General features: G+C 36.3%; 1 long non-coding RNA gene across 5 annotated transcripts in view; it reads right to left on the bottom strand.

Annotated features, from left to right (window-relative positions):
* The window catches only part of LOC121495925, a 35,826-nt gene that overhangs the window by 5,946 nt on the left and 5,837 nt on the right, over positions 1 to 24,043 (bottom strand). For 2 of the 5 annotated variants that reach the window (XR_005989069.1, XR_005989071.1), the window contains exons 2-4: positions 23,788 to 23,967; positions 22,780 to 22,984; positions 13,959 to 14,069 (exon numbers count right to left, since the gene is read on the bottom strand). The exons of 1 other annotated variant lie outside the window; for it this stretch is intronic. This is a non-coding gene — a long non-coding RNA (uncharacterized LOC121495925). The remainder of the gene's footprint in view (positions 1 to 13,958; positions 14,070 to 22,779; positions 22,985 to 23,787; positions 23,968 to 24,043) is intronic. 2 more of the 5 variants (XR_005989072.1, XR_005989073.1) reach the window with 2 other exon arrangements.

The raw sequence follows: 24,043 nt of genomic DNA, 5'->3' as shown, positions 1-24,043 counted from the left end.
GCTCATATATACATGTAAAATTAGCATGCATATATGTACATATATGTATGTATATACATGCATGTGTGTATGTCATATATGTGTATATGCACACGTACTCTAACTAGACTACTAAAAATTCACTTTAGCTCTAGAAGTTTTTCATTTGATTCATTTGTTTTCTAAGTACTTTCTAGGTAATAATAATTTATCTCTTCTGTTCCAATATTTAGCCTTTCTGTCTTTAAAACAATGGCTAGAAAAAAAATAAATAAATAAATAAAACAATGGCTAGGAAGGGGCATATGGGTGGCTCAGTCAGTTAAACATTCAATTCCTGATTTCAGCTCAGGTCATGAATCCGGGCCATGAGATCAAGCCCCAAGTCAGGCTCTGTACTGGGCATGCATAGATCCTACTTGAGATTCTCTCTCTCCCTCTCCCTAAGCCCCTTCCCTATGCCAGTGTACATGCTCTCTAAATAAATAAATAAATAAATAAATAAATAAATAAATAAATAAATAAATAAAGTTACCATCCATGTTGTTTGTTCTTCACTATAATTTTTGCTCAACTTCTTATTTTTAACTCTCTAGGTCACTGTTACAACAGCATATAGTTAATTAACTGTTGGTTTGGTTTTTCTTTTAAGATTTTATTCATTTACTCATGAGAGACACACACACACAGAGAGAGAGAGAGAGAGAGAGGCAGAGACACAGGCAGAAAGAGAAGCAAGCTCCATGCAGGGTGCTCGAGGTGGGACTTGATCCTGGGTCTCCAGGATCATGCCCTGGGCGAAGGCGACGCTAAACCACTGAGCCACCGGGGCTGCCCTTGGTTTGGTTTTAATAGAGGTAAAATATACATACTATGAAATGTCTAACCTTAAGTGTACAATTCAGTGAGTTTTGATAAATATACATACCCATATAACTACTGTGGTCCCAATCAAGATATCAAATACTTCCATCATTCCAGGAAGTTACTGTGTACCCCCATAGACAACCACTGTTCTTATTTCTATAAACGCAAATTTTGCCTTCTATAATTTTATAAAATCTTTTTTTTTTACTTTTTTTGTTAACTTTTATTTATTTATGATAGTCACAGAGAGAGAGAGAGGCGCAGAGACATAGGCAGAGGGAGAAGCAGGCTCCATGCACTGGGAGCCCGACGTGGGATTCGATCCCGAGTCTCCAGGATCGCGCCCTGGGCCAAAGGCAGGCGCTAAACCACTGCGCCACCCAGGTATCCCTATAATTTTATATAAATAGAATCATTCAGTACATATTATTTTGTGTCTTGTTTCTTGCACTCAAACAATGTATTTGGGATTTGCTCATGTTGCTGTATAAATCAGTAGGTCATTCTTTTTTCTTGCTGGGTATTTAAATGACTTCTACCATAATTTATCCTTCTGTTGATGGATATTTGGGTTCTTTCCAGTTTGGGGCTGGAATAAATAAAATTGCTGTGAGCATAGGTCTCATTTCTTTTGGATAAATAACTAGAAGTAGAATTTCTGAGCCACAGGTGTACGACTAATTTTATATGAAACTACCAGAAATTTTTCCAAAGTGACTGTGTAATTTTATACTCTCACCAGCAGCTTCTCTACATCTTCACCAACAACTGATTTTGTCTTTTTAATTTTAGCTATCGTATTAGGTATGAAATGGTATTTCATACTTTTGTGTTTTCCCTGAAGACTAATGGTACTGAGCAACTGCAGGTGCTTATACATCTTCCTTCATGAACCACCTGCTCAAGTCTTTTGACCATTTTGTATTGGGTTTCTATTAATACTGGTTTATAGATGTGTATTGTAAATATTTTTTCCCAATACATGTCTTCTCTTTCTGTTCTTGCCATGGTAACTTGATCAGCAAAAATGTTTCATTCCATTTTATCAGGTTTTTTTTTCCTTCTGTTCAGTGCCATTTGTGCTCTCTCTAGCTTTTCCTAACCCAAGTTTGTGTTTTCTTCTAGAAGTTTCATAGTTTTTATTTTATGTTTGGATCTCTGATCCATCTCTTAAGTATTTTATGTTTGGAGGAGCTAAAACAGAATTATATTCTTAATTGTGTTTCCCAATTGTTTGCTGCTGATCTATAAAAATTCATTTCACCTAAGTTCTGTGTTTTTTCTAAATTCACTTATTAAATTCCCTATGGCCTTTCTAAATTACTTTGTCCTTTTAAAATTCACTTATAAGTTCTAGTAGCTTTTTTTTTTGCTTCCTTAAGATTTTCTATGTAAAGAATCATATCCAGAAGAAATAGAGGGTTTTACTTCTTTCTTTCCAAACTTTATAGCTTTTACTTCTTTTTCTTGCGTTATTGCAATGGCAAGAACTCCAGTGCAGTATCAAATGGAAGTAGTGAGAGAGGATAGCCATACTTTATTCTCAATCATGAGGAAGGCTTTCAATATTCTAATGTTAAATATTATAGTACTATAGGCATTTTGTAAATGCTCTTCAAGTTAAACAAATTTCTTTCTATTTCTGATTTGCTAAGTCAAGAATTGTTGAATTTTGTGAAATGCTTTTTCTGCACTTACTGAGAGGATTATATGGGCTTTTTTCCTTTATTATACTAATACGTGAAATACATTAACTAATTTTTGGATTAAACAATTTTGTATTCCTGGAATAGACTCCACTTGATTATGAGGTATTAACTTTTTTATATTGCTAGATTCAACCTCCTAATATTTCATTAAGGATTCTTCTTTCTGTCTCAGTTCACATTGCTATAACAGAATGCCATAGACTTAGTGACTTTAAACAACAAATATTTCTTTCTCTCAGTTCTGGAGGCTATGAAGTCAAGGCACCAATAGATTCAGTGTCTAGTAAGGGCCTTCTTCCAGGTTGCAGACTGTTAACTTCTCCATCACACTCGGGCATTAGGATTTGAACATATGAATTTTGTAGGGACATTCAGTATAACACAGTGGCTATAATCACAAGGAATGCTCATCAGCAATTTTCTTTTTTTTTTTCTTTTTTTGAAATATTTTTCTCAGCTTTGGTGTCTGGGTAATGCTTGCTTAAAAAAAATGAGTTAGGGATTGTTCATTTCTTCACTTTTAAATCTGTTTAGCATTCACATTGTTTTTTCTTTAAATATTTGATAGTATTCATCAAAGAGACCATGCAAATCTATAATTTTCTTCATGGGAAGGCTTTTTTATCACAAATTCAAGATTTTAGATAGATATATGGATATTCAGATTTTCTATTCCATCTTGTATTAGCTTTAGTAAGTAATGTTTTAAAGTAATTTGAAAACCTCTAATTTGTTGAATTTAATATCATAAAATTTCCATATTATTTTTTCATTATTCTTTCAATGTCAGTATGATCTAGTGACATTCCTATTTCATTCATCATGTTCACAATTTTTTTTTCATGTTGGTAATTTCTGTTTTCTGTCCTTATCAATCATGGTAGAGGTATATCAATTTCATTTTTCTAAGGTCAAACTTTGTGCTTTGTCAATTTTCTCTCTTAACTGTCTCTTTTCTATCTGGTTGATTTCTGCTCTTATCTTCAACCTTGGGTTTAATTTGGTCTTCTTTTTCTAATTTCTTAGAAAGGTAAGAAAAGTAAACTTAAGGTAATATTTTTTAAGGAGGTTTGGAGACAGAGCAAGTAGTAAACAAGATTTGATGTGAAGCACACCAAATTCAAGCCTGGATAACACTTTCGCTTAAGTCTTAGAGATTACTTCCAGGTTGTAGACACATACACACACACAAACACACACACACAGTATGCTTGGGCTTCAGAAGATGTTCATCCTTGGACACACTGTTTCTGCATATTGCAGTAGGAGATCCAGGGCCAATCAAAGTCCTGAAGGACTAAGTTCACTGCCTTAAACATGTCTGGATAGTCTACTGGTGTGTCATCATGGCCCAGACTAAACATGAGTCTGGACTTTCAAGCAAGGATAAGATCCTAAAGTTTAAGCCTCTTTTTCACATCTCTAAGTGTTTTCCTAGGAAACCAGAAAGAGGTTTGGCTCAGCACTGCTATCTACATAAATTTGAGTTCATATAGAGACCAGAATTACAAAGGTTATTTATTTTGAGCCATGGGCCCTGGATATCTTCTATTTTCCTCAGATTATTTTCTCCCAACCCTTCTCTAACAGCAATATGTCTCCTATGACTTGTTAATTTCCATGTGGACTTAAATTTGTGGAAACTTTTTTACTTGAAGTCATGCAATTGCAAAAGAATTTGGAAAAATAGCAGATCCCATAAGACAGACCTGCCTCCAACCTGGAGATCTCCTCCCTCATTTGTGAGGCATCCATTCAGTTCCTTACCACCAGAGCTATATTCAGGGCAATAAATCTTGAAGTTGTGTGAGCCCTAATGTGGCAGTGGAGTTGAAGGTGGGGCCTGCTTGCTAAAAGCAATCTATTCCCATAAAATTTAAAGAAAGGCAATATTTTTGCACACTTTTCTGTAATTGAATATCATTAAGGTACTGGATATACAATGCATCTTGCCTTTCTTTTATTCTTTCAAAAATATTTATTGAATGCCTACTATATACCAAGCATTGTGCAAAGGATAAAGGGATAAAATGGTGAGCACAAAAAAAAAAAAAAGAGAGAAAAGAAAGCTAAAAGAGGTTATGACTGGAAAGAGTAGGAATGGAGAAGAAAAAGTGAATTGCTGGTAATCCTCTATTACCAAAGACTTTGTATGTTCTTGGGTCCTTGAATCAGAAAGAAAGTAGTTATGCTGGATCCCTCTGACATGTATGGCAAGGAGTGTGTGTGTGTGTGTGTGTGTGTGTGTGTGTGTGGTGCCTTTTGGAGAAAATGAGGGAGCATAAGGAGAATACCTCAATTTCTGCCCAATCGAAGTGGGAGGATGGAATCACTGATGTTCCAGAAGCTAAGAAAGGAAAAATGTAAATTATTTTCTTTACGCATGTGGTTTGCACAACATCCTCCAACATAAGACTCCCACTTGGGTCCTAAAGTTGGAAAAATCTAAGGAGTATGGAGAAGAGGAACAGCTACAAGACTTGACATTGTAATACCAGGTGCCAGTACTAGCAGATAAACAACTAGAGGGAGACTTTGTAAGACATCCTCTAGGTTCATTAGCCATGTGCATTAAGAATCTGGAATTAATATCATCTACTTAAATTAGAGAGATATACTACTCACATAAGTCCTTTATGTGCAGAAAGGATAGCAAAGGAAGAGTTCTTTAATTGGGGGTAATTTGAAGAGCCCTAAGAATTCCCTCCCTCAAATGGTATTTCCCATGTTGACTGAAATTCTTCATTTTGCTTCACTGCTTATAACCCATCTTTACTCATCTCACTATAACTACAGAAGTAGTTATAACATAGAATAAATAGTAATTAAAGATTCTGAAATCAAATTGCCTTGTTTATCCTGGGCTTCACCACTAATGTCACCAATGTGACTTTGGGTAATATTTCTTAATAATAGCTAAGAATTATATTCACTGAGCATGTAATCACTTAGTAATGATAAGGCCAACTACTTCCCATGTATTTACATGTATCATTACTCCTCACAATACCCTATGAGGTATATCATTATCATTATCAGTTTACAAACAAGGAAACTGAGGCACATGTGTAACTTTGAGGTCCAAAGTTAGCAAGTGGAGGGGCTTAAATTTAAACCTAAGCAGACTTAACTATTATACTGCTCCCCTCACTCAAACCCTCTAAGCCACTGTACTTACCTCAGAGAGTAGTAAGGATAGGATAATCTAAAAAGATTTAATAGAGTGCAAAAGGGTTCAATACTATTACTGTTATTATTTCAGATAAACTAATCCTTGAAAAAAAATAGAGCAGTATCCAGTAAACTCAGTTCAATTTTACTGGGCTTCCAGTATTAAGCTCTGTATTAGGTGCTAAGGTGGTATCATGATGTATACTACTTGATTCCTGCCCTCAGGAAACACAGAATTCAAAGCTTCCTTACATTGCTTCCACCATAAAATCCTTCTGGGGCTCTGTATTGCTTTCAGAAAGCTCATGTCCCTAGCTTGGCACAAAAGTCCCATCACAATTCCACCATGACTTGCTTCCTTGAATGAATCTCCTGCCACCTCCCCCATCCACACTCCAGCCTGAGCTACTTATTCTTCAGATATGCAAGACATTTCACATCTCAATGACTCACACTGTGCTGTTCCATTAATCTGGGAAATTCCTTTCCCTACCTCCATTTCTCCAACTTCAATAATCAACTCGAATCTCTCTGGAATTCCCCAACCCCTGCTATATTTGATGCTCCCTCTCTGTGCTCCCACAGAATCCTGCACACACTTCACTTACTACATTGCACTGAAATGGTTCTGCTCATTTGCCTCCACCACCATTCTGTAAGCTTCCTGAAGACTGTCTTTAGTGGTCTCTTAACCCAGCTCCCGCAAGAATTTATGCACAGTAGACACTCAATGAATGTGTACATAATGAACAAATTAACAAATAAACTTTAATTAGTGCTCTAATGAGGATATAACGATTTAATGGAAGAATGAGCAGAGTGAAATTGACTAAGAAGGTCTGATGACTTCTTTGAGGAAGTGGCATCTGAATTGGCTCTTTGTGAGAAGGCAGTACTTGAATGAATGGACATATGTAGAGGACCGCTCAGTAAGAAAAGGTTTGAGGAAAGGCCCTCGAAGGACTAGAATGTAGGGGAGAAACAGAGAGAGTAAGACAATAAAGTGGCAAGAGATTAATGGCAATAAAACTGGGACTTGGAGAGAAGCCAGACCATCAAAGCAATTCTCAAGTAATTTTCAATGAAAAAACAAAATTTACTGCTGTAAGTAATGTTATTAGTTCCTAATTCTTCTATTTGTATTTCTTCCCATTCATTCATAATTGACCCCTGATAACTATATCAGAACTACAGCTATATGTACAGGGATAGGTTGTAGCAAGAGGATAAAAACAGGAAAAGGAAAATAGTATGGAGAGAAAAATAGGAGGAAACAGATATAAATTAACATACCAAAGCCCATAGGCATGTCTCACCTGTAAAACAGGAGAGACCATGTCATCAGCAATTTGATTATTTTTAGATTTTTAACTTTATGTCATGTTTTAATATATATATTTCTGCAATCAATCCACATTAACTAATCTAAGATGCAGAGACAGAGATCTCTAGAGGCAACCAATATCATTTTAGGAAGGAAACCCTTTGGCCCACGTGCTTTGCACTGCACCTAATAAGCCCCTGGCATCACTAAAGAATGAATCTGGCACAGTATTGAATACAGGTTGCATCAGGTAACAACAAAATGCACAACCACTTTACTCATTGTGCTCCCTGCTTCAAGCACCAACTCAATATTTACTGCACACCTGTTATGAGAAAGACACTGTTCTTGGCACAGATAGGGAATCCTCCATGAATCTGGTAAGATCCAGTCCTTTAAAGAATGTACAGAGTACATTCTGGTGAGCCAAATGTGTACATGATAATGCAATCCGGTGTGTGATGAATGTAGGAAAAAAATGTAGCATGGAAGCAAATAAGAGGCATAAGTTGAAATGGGGAAAGAGTTCATGACAGTGTTAACTTTAGGGACTACTAGGAAAATTTTTCATTGTCTTTCTTTTTTAATTTTTATTCATATATTTTCATTACAAAGGTGATATATGTTCATTATAAAAAATTTCTAAATACAGATAAGCAAAAGATCACAAATAAATCACTATATTTTTATATACACCATTTAAAAATTTATTTATTATAAAAATGAAACCATACTGTACATTCCTTTCAGTAAATAGCTTTTTCAGGCAACAATATATTACAACCATCTTTCCATGTAATTTACATTTTTCTACAGCTGACTTTTATATTTAAGAGGGTACATACCAAAAGGTATAAAAGAGTATACAGTAAAAACATGTCTCTCTCCCATCCCATTCCATCATTATCTTTTAGTTTAAACCAGAAACAACCACTGTTACCAGTTTCTTGTGATTCTTCCACAAATATTTTACTTCTGTGTATATATTTCTTTTTTAAAAAGTGGTAGCCATACACACAAAATTTTGTACCTCATTTTTCTCTCCTCAGGCAATACATATATCACTACCTTATTCCTCTTGGTAGCTAAAGTGTTCCATTGTATGGAAATATAATAACTTGTTCATGTCCCCTTCCGTGGACATTCAGAATATTTCTAATCTTTCACTACTACAATATTGTTAGATGTATCCTTAAAACGTAAATATATCTACAGGAAAAATTGCTAGAAGTGGAGTTTAACTCAAAGGATATATATTTAAAAAAATTTTAAAGATATTACCACAGTGTCCTCCATTCAGGTGGTCCTCCTGCCAATTACCAATGAGAATGCCTATCCCTTTCCCTTATTTGTGGTTGCCCAGTCAGAAACTATCTCCCATTCTCCCATGCTCCCCCACCCCCAACATACAAATATACCTTAGAGACAGCTGAGACCACCTACCTATCTGGCCAACCAATGGAATGTGAGAATGTGAATACAAATGATAGGCATCATGTCAAGGCCAAAGTAATTGAGAGTGTGCATCCTCCAACATATCTTTGTTTTTCTGCCAGCTGGAAAGAGATGATTTCAAGGCCCTAGGAAATGGTAAAAACCACATGCAAGGGACCTGAGTCCCTGAATCTATACAGAGAAAAACTGTCTATCAACCAAAAACATCCACATGAGACTATTACATGAGTGAAAAATAAGTTCCTCTTTTATTAAGCTGTTGAAATATTAGTGTTTGTTAAAACATCTTGCTTTATTGTAACTAATATACCAAGATATCCTTTTTCATGTAAGATCCCAGATCTCCGGGCACCTGAATGGCTCAGTCAGTTAAGCATCCAACTCTTGATTTCAGCTCAGGTCATGATCTCCGGTTCATGAGATTGAGCCCCTCATCAGACTCTGTGCTAGATATGGAGTCTGCTTGAGATTCTTTCTCTCCATCTATCCCTCACCCCCTCAAATAAATAAAATCTCCAAAATCCCAGATCCCTATGCACTAATAATGAAGCAACAGAAAGAGAAATTAAGAAAACAATCCTATTTACAACTGCACCAAAAATAATTAAAATATTTCAGAATAAACTTAACCAAAAAGGAGAAAGACCTGTACTCTGAAAACTTTTAAAATGCTGATAAAAGAAATCAAAGACAACACAAATGACTGGAAAGACATTCCATGCTCATGGATTGAAAGAACAAATATTGCTAAAATGTCTAGACTACCCAAAGCAATCTGTAGATTTAATGCAATCCCTACCTAAATACTAATGGCATTTTTTATAGAACTAAAACAAACAATCCTAAAATTTGTATGAAACCACAAAAACCCCAAATAGCCAAAGCAATCCTGAAAAAGAAAAACAAAACTGGAGGTATCACAATTCCAGACTTCAAGAAATATTACATAGCTGCAGTAACCAAAACAGACTGATACTGGCACAAAGATAGATACATACAACAATGGAACAGAATGGAAAACTCAAATATAAACCTACAATTATATGGTCAATTAATATTTGATAAAGCAGGAAAGAATATATAATGGGGAAAAGACAGTCTCTTCAACAAATGGTGCCAGGAAAACTGAAGAGCTACATGCAAAAGAAAGAAACCAGATCACTTTCTTAAACCACACACAAAAATAAACTCAAAATGGATCAAAGACCTAAATGAGAGACCTAAAATCATAAAAATCCTAGAAGAGGGGTACCTGGGTTGCTCAGTCAGTTAAGTGTCTGACTCTGGATCTCAGTTCAGGTCTTGATCTCAGGGATGTGAGTTCAAGCCCCACACTCTGCTCCACATTGAACATGGAGCCTACTTAAAAAAAAAAAAAAATCCTAGAAGAACACAGGCAATAATTCCTCTGACATCAGCCATAGAAATATTTTTCTAGATATGTTTCCTGAAGCAAAGAAATGAAATAAAAATAAGCTATTGAAACTATATCAAAATAAAAAGCTTCTGCACAGTAAAGGAAACAATCAACAAAACTAAAAGGCAACCTACTAGAATGCAAGAAGATATTTGCAAATGACACATCTAATAAAGGGTTAGAATCCAAAATATATAAAGAACTTATACAGCTCAATACCCAAAAAACAATCCAATTAAAAAATGGGCAGAAGACACAAACAGACATTTCTCCAGAGAAGACATCCAGATGGCCAACAGACACATGAAAAGATGTTCAACATCATTGATCATCAGGGAAATACGAATCAAAATTACAATGAGATATCACCTCACACCTGTCAGAATAGCTAAAATCAAAAACACAAGAAACAAAAGGTGTTGGTGAGGATATGGAGAAAAAGAAACCCTCACACACTGTTGGTGGAAATGCAAACTGGTGCAGCCACTGTGGAAAACATATGGAGGTTCCTCAAAAAGTTAAAATTGAAAAAAAAAAAAGTTAAAATTGAACTACGCTATCATCTAATAATTGCCTTACTGGGTAACTTACCCAAAAAATACAAAAACACAAATTAAAAGGGATACATGCACCTCTATGTTTATAGCAGCATTATTTATAATAGCCAAATTATGGAAGCATTGCAAGTGCCCATTGACTAATGAAGGAATAAAGAAGATGTAGTGTGGGGAGATGCCTGAGTGGCTCAGTCAGTTAAGCGTCCAACTCTTGGTTTCAGCTCAGGTCATGATCTCATGGGTTATGGAGTCCAGCCCCACACTCAGTGGGGCATCCAGCCCCACACTCAGTGGCACAGAGTCTGCTTGAGATTCTCTGTCTCTGCTCCTCTCTCTGCTCATGTGTAGGTAGGCTCTCTCCCATTCTCTCTCAAATAAATAAATAAATAAAATCTTTTAAAAAAATGAAATCTTGCCATTTGCAACAACATACAGGGGGCTAGAGAGTATAATGCTAAGTGAAATCAGTCAGAGAAAGACAAATACCATACAATACTCATATGTGAAATTTAAGAAACAAAACAAATGAGCAAAGGAAAAAAGAAGGAGACAAACCAAGAAACAAATTCTTAACGAAAGAGAAAAAACTGATGGTTATAGAGAAGAGGTGGGTGGGAGGATGGATTAAATAGGTGATAGGGATTAAGGAGTGCACTTGTGATGAGCATAGGGTATTGTATGTAAGTGTTGAATCACTATATTGTACACCCAAAACTAATATAAGACTGTACATTAACTATACTGGAATTAAAATTAAAAACTTAATTTAAAAAGTATCATTTAAAATAGCAACAAAAAACGAGACAGAGCTAACAAAATATATGTAAAATATGTATGCTTAAAAAACATAAAACTTAAAAGAGATAAATAAAAAAGACCTAAGTAAAAATGGCACTATATAAAATATTCTCGGATTGAAAGACTCAATATTGTTAGAATATCAAGTCTTCTCCAAACTGAAGTATATATTCAATGCAATCTCAAAAATAATTCCAGCATAGTTTTTGGTAGAATTTGGCAGGCTGATTCTAAACTTTATATGGAAAAGTGGAGGACCTAGAATGGTAGAACAAGTTTGAGAAAAAGAAATAAAGGAGGATTCACATTACTTGATTTCTGTACTTAAAATAAAACTAAGCAATTGCAGGGTATCTGGGTGGCTCAGTCAGTTAAGTGTTCAACTCTTGATTTTGGCTTAGGTCTTGATATTATGGTCATGAGATTGAGCCCCGTGTCAAGCTCCATGTCCAGCATGGAGCATACTCAAGATTCTCTCTCTCCTTCTCCCTCTGCTCCTTCTCACCCCTCACATTCATGTGCACTCTAAAAAAACAAAAACAAAACTAAGCAATTAAGACAACATGGTATTGGTAAAATGATATACATCAATGAAATAAAACTTAAAAAAAAAATAGATCCATAGTTCAAAGGACACACTTAGAAAATGTTCCTTATGTATTTCAATGCTAACTATGACAATGGCTATTGGGAAAGTATCCTCTCCTAGATGACCAAAAACTGGTTTTTATTTCTTTGCTTTATCACAAATGAATATTGATTTATCAAATACTGCTATAATATCTGTAGAAATGATCCTAAAATTGTTTTCCTTCAATCTATTAAGGCAATATATTTAAACTAATATTTCCTTGTGAGACAAGAGTCCATCAAAATCATAGAAGAGAACACAGGCAACACCCTTTTTGAACTCGGCCACAGTAACTTCTTGCAAGATACATCCACAAAGGCAAAAGAAACAAAAGCAAAAATGAACTATTGGGACTTCATCAAGATAAGAAGCTTTTGCACAGCAAAGGATACAGTCAACAAAACTCAAAGACAACCTACAGAATGGGAGAAGATATTTGCAAATGACATATCAGATAAAGGGCTAGTTTCCAAAATCTATAAAGAACTTATTAAACTCAACACCAAAGAAACAAACAATCCAATCATGAAATGGGCAAAAGACAGGAAGAGAAATCTCACAGAGGAAGACATGGACATGGCCAACATGCACATGAGAAAATGCTCTGCATCACTTGTCATCAGGGAAATACAAATCAAAACCACAATGAGATACCACCTCACACCAGTGAGAATGGGGAAAATTAACAAGGCAGGAAACAACAAATGTTGGAGAGGATGCGGAGAAAAGGGAACCCTCTTACACTGTTGGTGGGAATGTGAACTGGTGCAGCCACTCTGGAAAACTGTGTGGAGGTTCCTCAAAGAGTTAAAAATAGACCTGCTCTACGACCCAGCAATTGCACTGTTGGGGATTTACCCCAAAGATTCAGATGCAATGAAACGTCGGGACACCTGCACCCCGATGTTTATAGCAGCAATGGCCACAATAGCCAAACTGTGGAAGGAGCCTCGGTGTCCATCGAAAGATGAATGGATACCCACCATTTCCTTCAACGTGGATGGAACTGGAGGGTATTATGCTGAGTGAAATAAGTCAATCGGAGAAGGACAAACAGTGTATGTTCTCATTCATTTGGGGAATATAAATAATAGTGAAAGGGAATATAAAGGAAGGGAAAAGAAATGTTGGGAAATATCAGGAAGGGAGACAGAACATAAAGACTCCTAACTCGGGGAAACGAACTAGGGGTGGTGGAAGGGGAGGAGGGCGGGTGTTGGAGGGGAATGGGTGACGGGCACTGAGGTGGACACTTGACGGGATGAGCACTGGGTGTTTTTCTGTATGTTGGTAAATTGAACACCAATAAAAATTAATTTAAAAAAATAATAATAATAAACATGAGGTAGGTTTCATGAAGCTCCATCCTATAAGGATCTAGGATGTCCCAGCGTCTGAACTGTGCCTCCTGAAGAGCTGTGTCCTTATAGATATTGTACCTCATTTCACTGAATAAATAAAGAATCCATTTGGAATCCAAAAAAAATAAAAAATAAATAAACTAATATTTCCTAATGTTGAAAAGGCCTTGCACATCTCAAATAAACAATGTTTACTTGGTTATGATATTTTTATATACTGTTGACTGTAAGGGGATAACCAAGAAAAAAATAATAGACTGGGAAATTCTTTAAACGATTCATAAATTTCAATTTTCAACTGAGGAACTTAAAAAGTAGAACAGACCCTTTTGAAGAACAAATCTATTATCTGGAAAAGCAAGTGAATGAGCTATCACACTATCTAGATCAAAAATAAAAGAAATGGAATTCCTGAATGAAAAGAAAAGACAACTAGAGGGCAGGTCTAGGAGGTCTAACTACAAATAAAAGAAATTCAAGAGGGACCACATTGGAGAAAGCAATAATCAAAACATAGTGCAAGAAAACTTCCCTCAGGAGAAGACTAGAGTTGTTAGATCAAAAGCACTCACTGCATGCCAGCCAGGATAAATGAAAAAAGGCAAACACGGAGATATATCCTGGAAAAATTTCTCAAGTTTAATAAAGAAAAAATATAAACTTTCAAAAAGAAAGAACAGGTTACTTACAAACAAATGAGCATGAGGCAGGCACTGGTACATGACTAAGCATGCAGGCTCTGAAGTAAGACTATCTGTCTTCAAATCTTGAACCTGGGCAAGTTGCTTAACTTTGTGCTTCTGTAAAACAGGGATGATGACAGTACTTAACTTCTAAGGTTGGCTGGAAGCAGTATTTGAGATAATCCACGGAAGATTCAGCACACAGTTAATTATAATCAGTGGACTTTGACCTGTTAATACTGAAAGCTGTATCAGAGAGTGAAAACTTTGTAGACTTTTGAGAAGGCAAGAGCCTAAACCCTCCCCAGAGCTAAACATTGAGCACTAATGATCTGAAAAGCTGTAGGATGATACTGCCTTAATGTTACCTGAGCAGAAAGAATCTCATTCATTAATTTTTATTAATGTGAACAAGGCAAGGATGACAGTTTTTTTTTAGCCTGGAGCTCAAAGATTATTAGAGATGAAAAAGTTGTAGGCTCTGTCAAGAGTAAATGGACTCACAGTGGACTCTGAATCATTGAGGACTCTCCTACAATGAATAGATCTTATTGTTATTGCCATTCAGGACCCTCCAAAAAGTGAACTAGTATGGGATTTGTGGCTGCCTGAACTAAGTGTCATAAAAATATTATTTCATTCATACCACAAGTTGTTTGAGCACATCTCTGTTACGTGCCAGGCAATATACTGGGGATCTGACTGTGAATAAGACACATCAAGTCCCTTCTCTCAAAGAGTTTATATACATGAATCTTGATTTATATGACCCAGATTAGAATGTCCATGTGATATGAGAAACCGATCATACTAAAGTCATTAAAAAAAAATTCAAAACATACATAGACTCCCTCCTCTAGCCCAATTACACAAGAAACAAAGATTAAAAGTCAGCTTTCAATAATTAATCAGGAATAGTTGAATGTTACTTTAACTTAATTTTTCCCATTTTTTATAGTTCTGTGATTGCAAAAGCTAGTATAACAATTTGGTGGAACTCTTATATTAATTAGTTCAATTCTACTTACTAATCATGTTGCACCAACCAGAAAAAAATTTAGATGTTCCTCTCTAGGTACTAGCTAAAAATTCCCTAGTCTACCACCTATCTTCAGATGGAAGATTATTTTTTCAATCCAAAAGGAAGATATAAAATTAAGCTGAATAATGAATGAATGTAGGGGGCTGAATGGTAGCTGCTAAGGATATATTCATACCCTAATCTAGAACCTGTGAATATTACCTTATTTGTATAAAGAGCCTCTGTAAAATATAATTAAGGATCTTGAGATGAGGAAATCATCTGGCTTATCTAAGTGTGCCCTAAATCTAATGACAAGTGGAGTATTAAAGTCAGTCTTTATAGAGTTCTTTTCAGAGAAAAGTGAAAGGGAATTTTGAGACAGAAAAGGAAAAGACACGGAGCAGAAAAAAAAAGTAAGCTATGAGAACACAGAGGCAGAGCCTGGAGTGAGGCAACCAAGTCAAGGAATGACAGCAGCCAGCAGAAGCTGGAAGACGCCAAGAATCTTTCAGACTTCTGGCGTCCCAAATTGTGGGAAAGTATATTTCTGTTGTTTATCCCTCCCAGTCTGTGATCATTGGTTAGTGCAGTCCCAGGAGGAAGTGAATAAAGGTATTTTGGTAAGGAGTCCTGGGTTCAAATCCCACACCAAGCAGTTAGTCCCTATTTGCTCCCTAGCAAGTCCCTTAGCCTCCCTGAGCCTCCACTGCCTTATTAGTAAAAATGGGATAATCAGACCTCTGCTACTATGCCCAGAGTTTTGATAAGACTAAAATGAAATGCCTGTGAAAATACTCAGAACACTAGAAAATTCTATGTGAAGATGTATTATTATTATTATTATTATTATACTTTATCTTGAATTTCAAATGAGGTTTCGAGCCTAGACTCTTTATTCAAACCCACTTGCTACAAATCTTTATGCAAATCAATACTTGCCCAATTTTAACAATGCCAACATTCTATCAATTCTTAATATCAAATTTTATTTATAAAATTAAGCTATCACTAATATACATGGTACCTCTTTAGTGCTAGGATTTAATGAAGGTCTAATTATCACTAACCCTATCATCTATTTTATTTCCCTCCAGATATCTTCTACTACTGTCATACTAATTTAGTAAAGAGACCATCTAATTGGTTTATTGCCCCCATATATATTAAAAAATCAGTTCTAGCTGATTTGCCTTCAACAATATCTGTGAACTCACTTAACATAACCATAATTCTTTCTCTAGCTGACCTTCATTATCCTATACTGAATTTTTCTCAGCAAAGAATGAACCATTAATAACCTCTTCCTCCTATTTCTGGTTTTCCCCAATAGGTAGATCCTGATCTACTGCCAGACCTAGTTCTTCTTTCCTAAAATCAAGTATATTTATGAAGTATGAAGTATAACCATAAACTAAGGATATTAGTTTCACAAGTTATGCACAAAAGTTAATTTCATTTCTATAATATTACTTTATCCATATACAAGTTTATATTTTCTAGAGAACTTTTCCATTTTTATTTCACATAAAACATCTTCAAATACACTCTAAATTATTGAGAGGTTGGTTCTACTGTAAGCTGCAAATGTCCTTCCTTTAGAGCAAGGCAGTTTGGCATTAAAAATTTTAAAAAGTGGCACTTTGATAATGCAGTCTCAGAGTAGAATTTATTTTCTTGTGTCTTAATCATTCTATTCTGGATTGGAATTGAATGGCATTCAAATCTTCCTTAGATCTAACCCAGAGTACCATAAAAATTTTATTCTCTGAAATGTAGCCTCTTCAGAGATCTTTAAGTAAATGTAAAAGAATTTTTCCCAAAAACCAGCTGAACAATAAAAACTTCAATGGATTTTGAGATTTGTAAATATAATAATCACTTGCAATTATTATCATCAACATACATCCTTAAAATGAAATGTCCTTTAAGAATGCTTTAGGTGTTCCTACCATGCTACTGAATTGTAATATGTTATTTTAATATACCTAACTTCACTACCTTTCCAGGGAACAATTAAATTTTTTTTTAATTTTTCATTTATTTATGATAGTCACACACAGAGAGAGAGGCAGAGACATAGGCAGAGGGAGAAACTGGCTCCATGCACCGGGAGCCCGACGTGGGATTCGATCCCGCGTCTCCAGGATCGCGCCCTGGGCCAAAGGCAGGCGCCAAACCTCTGCGCCACCCAGGGATCCCTCCAGGGAACAATTAAATCACCTCCAAGATGCAAGCTAAACATTCAGTTCTCAGGATGGCCACTAAAAAATTTCAAATCAAAAATTATACTTAGGAAATCCACAGCCATTATTTTGTATATGTAAGTGAATACTACCATATGGGATTATCCATAACTTTAAATATAGGCTTTATCCCCCCACAAATGTATTTATAAAGGTACTTACTGTGTCATCTGAGACCAATAAGAAATTTAGTAACAATAGTCTAATTTTCATGATCTCTGGCCTACAAAAAAGTAAACTGGGAGTCTCTTCCAAATGGAGCGTCTACATTTTTTGATCAATTCCATATGAAGCTGCCAAAATACTACATATTTCGTGGAATGTGTTAACTCCCCTGATAAGGAAGATCTTCTTCAAAAGTTCTAACTCTAGATCCTCTGGAGTCTTCTTGAGAAACTTAAAAAACATCCTAGGGCACCCAGCTGGCTCAGTCAGTAGAGCATGTGACTCTTGATCGCAGGGCTATAAGTTGGAGCCCTATGGTGGATGTAGAGATTACTTAAAAATAAAATCTTTTAAAAAGAAAAGAAAGAAATAAACTTAAAAAAACATCCTAAAAAGCCATCCACGCCCCAATCTTAGCAACCGAAGTATAGAATCTGGCCCCTAGCCACTAGAGGGGGGTGTTTCTTCCATTGGTTTCTCTTTCCCCTAATTGGGCTTACCAGAATTTCTGGTTGAACTAGAAATAAGCCTCAATATAAACCTTCTGACCTTTATTTCTCCTTCATATTACATAGTCCTTTCATTTTATTTCAGACTGTAAGTAGTCACTGAAATATCAACTTCAACCCCTAATTATTTGTATTATTATGCCCCATATTACACTTTCTTCCTTTTTACAGACTAATAACAAGCTACACAGAGCTGATTCTAAGAGACTTCAACATTAGTTCACTGGAAAATAATCAGAAAATCCAACCAAGCCTGAGTACTTGTTTTTTAAAGACAGGGGTTTTTTACCTGCCATAGTCACATGATTTCATTTGAATCACAATACTACGAAAAAAAGAACGACAATTACTAACAAATTTCAAAGAAGAAACTCCATGTTTTCAAGTGACTTGCCCAAGATTACAGGTACCAAATAGTAAAGCCACACGAAAATTCAAATACCCTGACCTCTAGACACTTCTCGTGCTACTTAATTCATGTCATGAGTCAAAGACAGAAGATGAGAAAATAGACCAGTTCTTTACTGCTTTCTGTGAAGAACCCTGGTCTGAGGCAGAGTCCCTTAGAGAAGACTGAGACAAGAACTGGCCAGTTAGAATCTACACGTACTTTATGAAGCCAGAAGACAAGGGAGGTCTCTGATAAAAGCAAATCTATCATAATAAAATCAAATCCATCTGACATGAATCTGTTTGAGACAAAGTAGGTATACCATTCAGAATGTTTTTGGCTGCAAGTGACAAAATCCCAGAGTATGCTAGCTTACACGATAAGGAACTGTATTATCTAACAGAACTAGAAGTTCAGAGGTAGATCAGACCAAGTACAGTACAGTACAATCAGCAGTTCAGTAAGGTCACCAAGGGCTCAGGTTTCTTCTCTCATTCTACCACCTTCTAGAAAAGCTTCATCCAAAGCTAGTTTCTCTCACTGTCCTAAGATGGCCTGAGCAGTTCTAGCCATCATATTCACATGTAACCTCATCAGAGGAGGAAGAGGTACCATCTCTTTCTTCTGTATCTTTTTAGGCACAAGAAACTCTTTCCCAGAAGCACTCTGGCCCTCCTCCAGACTTCCTTTCACATCTCATTGGCCAGAATAGGTTACAGGCCATTCCTAACCCTTCACTGGCAAAGGAAATGGGATCAACCATAATTGCTTAGACTAATCATCTGGGGTAGAATGAATGCTGGAGAGTCAATCACCATGACCATACCATAGGCAATTTATAATGATGAGTATTACTATGACATTGTTTTCACTCCAGAACAAAATGGTAATTTAATTATGCTGCTTCCATGATCATAACTATGAGGCATGTGCTTTGCCTGAGTCTCAGATAATTATTCCTTGCTCACATCTTATATTTATCATCATAAACTTATTCATCAGATATAAAAATTTTATTGAAACTTTCCTGTCCATCCTCTATTTTTTTTTAATCTTTAATGCAACATTTTAGAGTAAGAATGGCAAATAGGTTTGTGTCCCAAACCTACTCCAGTAGAAACAGCTATCTAGAATCTCATTCAAGACAAATCCAAAGCTGAGTTTGGATCCAGTGAAAAATAGTGACATGACTCATTAGTGATGTCTTCCGTGGACTTGGGTTTGGGCACAATACCCTGAGTATTTCTGCCAACCCTGATTTAGAGAAAATCTCTTTAAATAATTCTCCTCCAATGATAGTGGATTTCTCTGCTGCAATGCCTCTTCATTTTTATTTTAGTGGGGACCCAATCTCTGTCCTCTCTCCACTCTCCCCATGTAATTTACATACACACACATAATATACATTAGGCATGAACTCCAAAAATTATTTTATGTATAATAGAGTTCCACAGGAATTCCAAAAACTGACCCCTTTTGTAAGTCCATAGAAAGGCTTGGCAGAATGGCTTTACTTACAAACTGTCTCGCTTAAAGGAAGCAGAGGGTCTTTGGGGCCCAGTCTGGATATAGGCCTAGGCAGGATTGAGGGACAGAAGGAAACCAAGAATGGCCATCTATTCCCAATTAAGACAGACGAGTCCACAGTGGCCAGACAAAAAAACAGAAAGGAACTGGAACCTAATCCTAGGCACAGGTGACTAATTAGTTAAGTGAAGGATGCTTAAAAAATGGCAGATTGCAAGCAATATGCAGAGTTCATGTGTATAAGATGCATTTGAAAAGACAGGGAAGGGCAAGAGTGGTTATTCTGGAATGAATTAACTTATGGCTTTTTCCTTTTGTCTTTCTATTCCTTATCTACATTTTTCTGACTGTCCTGTACTGCACATACACTGCCTTCTTAATGAGGAGGAAAAAAAAAAAGGAAATATGTTTGTATCTTATTGTTTAATGTTTTGGTTGTTCCAATTAACCTCTAAATGCCTTGTAGTTAGGATCAAGTTTGTCCAACTATTCTCCTATTCTCCTATGGTTGGGGAGCAAGGTTGTTTTAACTTTTTGATATCACAAGCAACGAAGTATTCTTGTAGCTAAAAATTAATTTGAAATATAAAAAAGAAAAATTAGGAAAATCCCTTAAAAAATGAATCAAAAGAGTTTAATCACCCCATAATACTCTAAAATTACCAATACTCAAAAATTTTAATAACTTAGGATACTCTTTTTTTTTTTCTTTTACCCAAATTGCCAGTTGGGCAGTTTGCTTTCACTTAAATCGTATTTAGCCAAAATTGGTTTTGGCCAAAATAAGTTTTAAATCAAACTTGTATTTGACAAAAAACACACTACCAGCATCAGGGGAAAGTCTAAAGGCAAAGAAACACGATCCCTAAAAATGTTCAGTGCTAAAGAACAAGCAAGTTGGCATAGACAAGTATGAAAAAGGAAAATCACCTAAGGCAATGGTTCTAAAGTGAAAGGAAATTTTTTATCAAGGAACTGTAAAACTAACTAAGTAGCTTAGTAAGTGCTAGTAAGGATAACAAGTTAATTGAATTTCATCTGCCTGCTTGAATTCTCTCCTTGGGTAGACAATGCTAAGGTTTTCCCCACGTCCCGTACGAAAAAATTTAATCTGCCTGGGGTTCAAATTGAAAGTAAGTGTTCCCCAAAGCATTCCACAATCACTTCTCAGTAAATGAGGTTCTGGAGCTAGCCACTGCATGATGAGGGATCCAACCCACTGTTTTGACACAATATGGTTCCCATTCCAAACTATGCAAGGTAATATCCCATATTGTCACACAAAGTAGAGATAGCAGATGACAGGAATCGGCACAGAAAGAAGCAATCCCAATTGGACTGCCTTAGGAGTGAAGGACTCGGGTAGTGGACTTCAAATTCCATAATGTTTGGTCGATATGGCTAGAGAAAGCTAGAAGACATCTCTGATTTGAAGTCTTCAAAGGAACCTGATTATAGTTAGGATTTCTTTTTAGTCAGTTGTTGTTCAATGGAAAATCCTGGAGAGCTTTCTGAGCAGCCTGTATTCATTCAAATATTAAGTGGCTGCCAGGCTACTAGTGGTGTTGAGGTAAGCAGGGAGGTAGGAAGGTGAAAGACATCATTGCCATTAAAAAAGGTGCCCTATAGGAGCAAAAACAAAGAACTGCACTTATATTCAATAGCAGCAAAGTAGGTATGAAAAAAGGGTAGATAAATCAGAATTGCTTTTGGTAAGACGCAGTATAACATTGAGATGGATTATTCACAAATGTGGGGCTACTCTGTCGCCCCACATACTCTGTTGGGGCAACAGAGTAGCCAGCCATCTGGAGAAAGACGAAGTTGGACCCACCCATCACACCATACACCAAGAAAAATGAGCAAAAACTTAAGTGTAAAATAGAAACCGCAAAAACAGTAGAAAATAATATGGGAGAATTCTTTCATAACCTTGTAGGGGGGCAGGATTTTCTAACTATGATCCAAAATCCAGAAGTCATAAAAAAAAAAACTAACAAATTCAACTACATTTCAGGAAAAATCTACTTAGCAAAAACACCATAAGCAAAGATGAAAGACAAATGACAAATGGGGGAAGTGGGTGGGCACGCTGCAATTCATATTACAAAGGTCAAATATTATACGCATCATCTACAAGGTGGTTTTTAAACAAACCCCCTACACACACCCCGTCCAAAAAAGGCAAAGGATTAAATGTACACTTCAAAGAAAGGATATACAAATGGCGCCTAAATATATGAAAAGATATTCAAACTCATTCATCAGAGAAATAGAAATTAAAACTACACCAAAATAACATTTTTCACCCATCAGATCGGGAAAAAATACAAAAGTTCGCAAACACATTTTGTGGGCAATAATATGCATAACAAGGCACTCCCATATATTTCTGGTGGACGTGTACATTGTACCATCTCTATGGAGGGCAATTTGGTAGTACCTATAAAACTACAGTGGGATATACTCTTTGGTCAGCAATTGCACTTTTAAGAATTTACCCTATAAATACATGTAAACAAGTATGAAATAATCTATGTAACAAACGTACTTATTGCAGTATTGTTTCTAATAGCAAAATACTGAAAACTTCCCAAATGCCCATCAATATGAGACTCATTTTTTTAAAAATGATGCTATAGGGATCCCTGGGTGGCGCAGCGGTTTGGTGCCTGCCTTTGGCCCAGGGCACGATCCTGGAGACCCAGGATTGAATCCCACGTCAGGCTCCCGGTGCATGGAGCCTGCTTCTCTCTCTGCCTGTGTTTCTGCCTCTCTCTCTCTCTCTCTCTCTCATTCTGTGACTGTCATAAATAAATAAAAAAGTTTAAAATTTTTAAAAAATAATAATAATAAATAAAAATAAAAATAAAATAAATAAATAAATAAAAATGATGCTATATCCACACAATGATGTCAAAAAGATTTCCAAAATATATTATTAAAGTGAAATATATCTAGGGGGTACCTGGGTGGATCATTTGGCTAAGTATCCGACTTCTGATCTTGGTTTAGGTCATGATCTCAGGATCGTGAGAACAAACCCCATGTTGGGATCCATGGTGGGCATGGAGCCTGCTTAAGATTCTCTCTCCTCTGTCGGCCTCTCTCCCCTCAAAATGAAATATATCTGGAATATTTCCCCACTGTTATGGAAAGAACTCCAAGATACACTGTTAAGTGAAAAAGGGAGAATAACACATTAAGGCTTCCATTTATATAAAAAACAGAATTTATATTTGTATTGGCTTAAATATGGATTTAAAAACCCTGAAAGGATGAGAACTGAATAGGTGGGGAATGGGGTGGAAGGAAAATTGCATTTCTAAACATTCTGTTGCTTGAATCAAATGAATGTATTACCTTTTCAAAAGTTAAAACTTAAAATGCTTAATATATTAAAAAATGTTTGGTAGCTATAATTCAAGTTATATCTACTAACTACTCTGCATTTGGGTCCCTCTGTTTATGGGTGCTAAATGACAGACAAGTGACTGTGCACTTGGGAAGGGCTTCAACAGGCAGCATCCAGAACTGAAAAACAAAGTGAGGGTTACAGCTGAAAACCTGACAAATAGAAGTAAAGAACTCACTGATGAACAGGTTGCTTATGCCCAGGGCTGAGACAGTGAAGAAAAGAGAACACAATCTTGTGAAACTATCATAGTAAAAGAGGCACATCACAATAGGTAACCCAGAGATTAATTCTTAGGGGTAGTTGAGGTCAAAAGGTGATACAATTCCTTAGGATACCTGATTCGTTCTTAGTCCAAACACAGGTAGTAAGGCAGCCCTGGTGGCTTAGCGGTTTAGCGCCGCCTTCAGCCCAGGGCATGATCCTGGAGACCCGGGATCCAGTCCCACATCAGGCTCCCGGCATGGAGCCTGCTTCTCCCTCTGCCTGTGTCTCTGCCACTCTCCCTCTCTCTCTAATAAATAAATAAAATATTTAAAAAAAAAAAAACCACACACTCACAGGTAGTAGAATGGTGTAACTCAGGGCACTCAGCACTCAATACGGGCAGCTAGAAGTCTCTGTAGACGAAACTGCAACAGTAAGCCAGTGTAGTATAGTAGCAGTGGCACAGCGATGTGCAGCTGGCTCTCTTCTGCCTAAACTCTGAGTAAAACTCCCTCAGAAAACTTAGGCCATAGGCTGGTAAAGATACAGAAAATAGACTATTTTGAATAAAGTAACTTCTTGAAAACTGCTTTCATTCACTTATCAAATG

Source organism: Vulpes lagopus, chromosome 7 (genome assembly GCF_018345385.1).
Source record: "Vulpes lagopus strain Blue_001 chromosome 7, ASM1834538v1, whole genome shotgun sequence".
Classification (NCBI taxonomy): domain Eukaryota; kingdom Metazoa; phylum Chordata; class Mammalia; order Carnivora; family Canidae; genus Vulpes; species Vulpes lagopus.
This window is presented reverse-complemented; position numbering and strand designations above follow the sequence as displayed.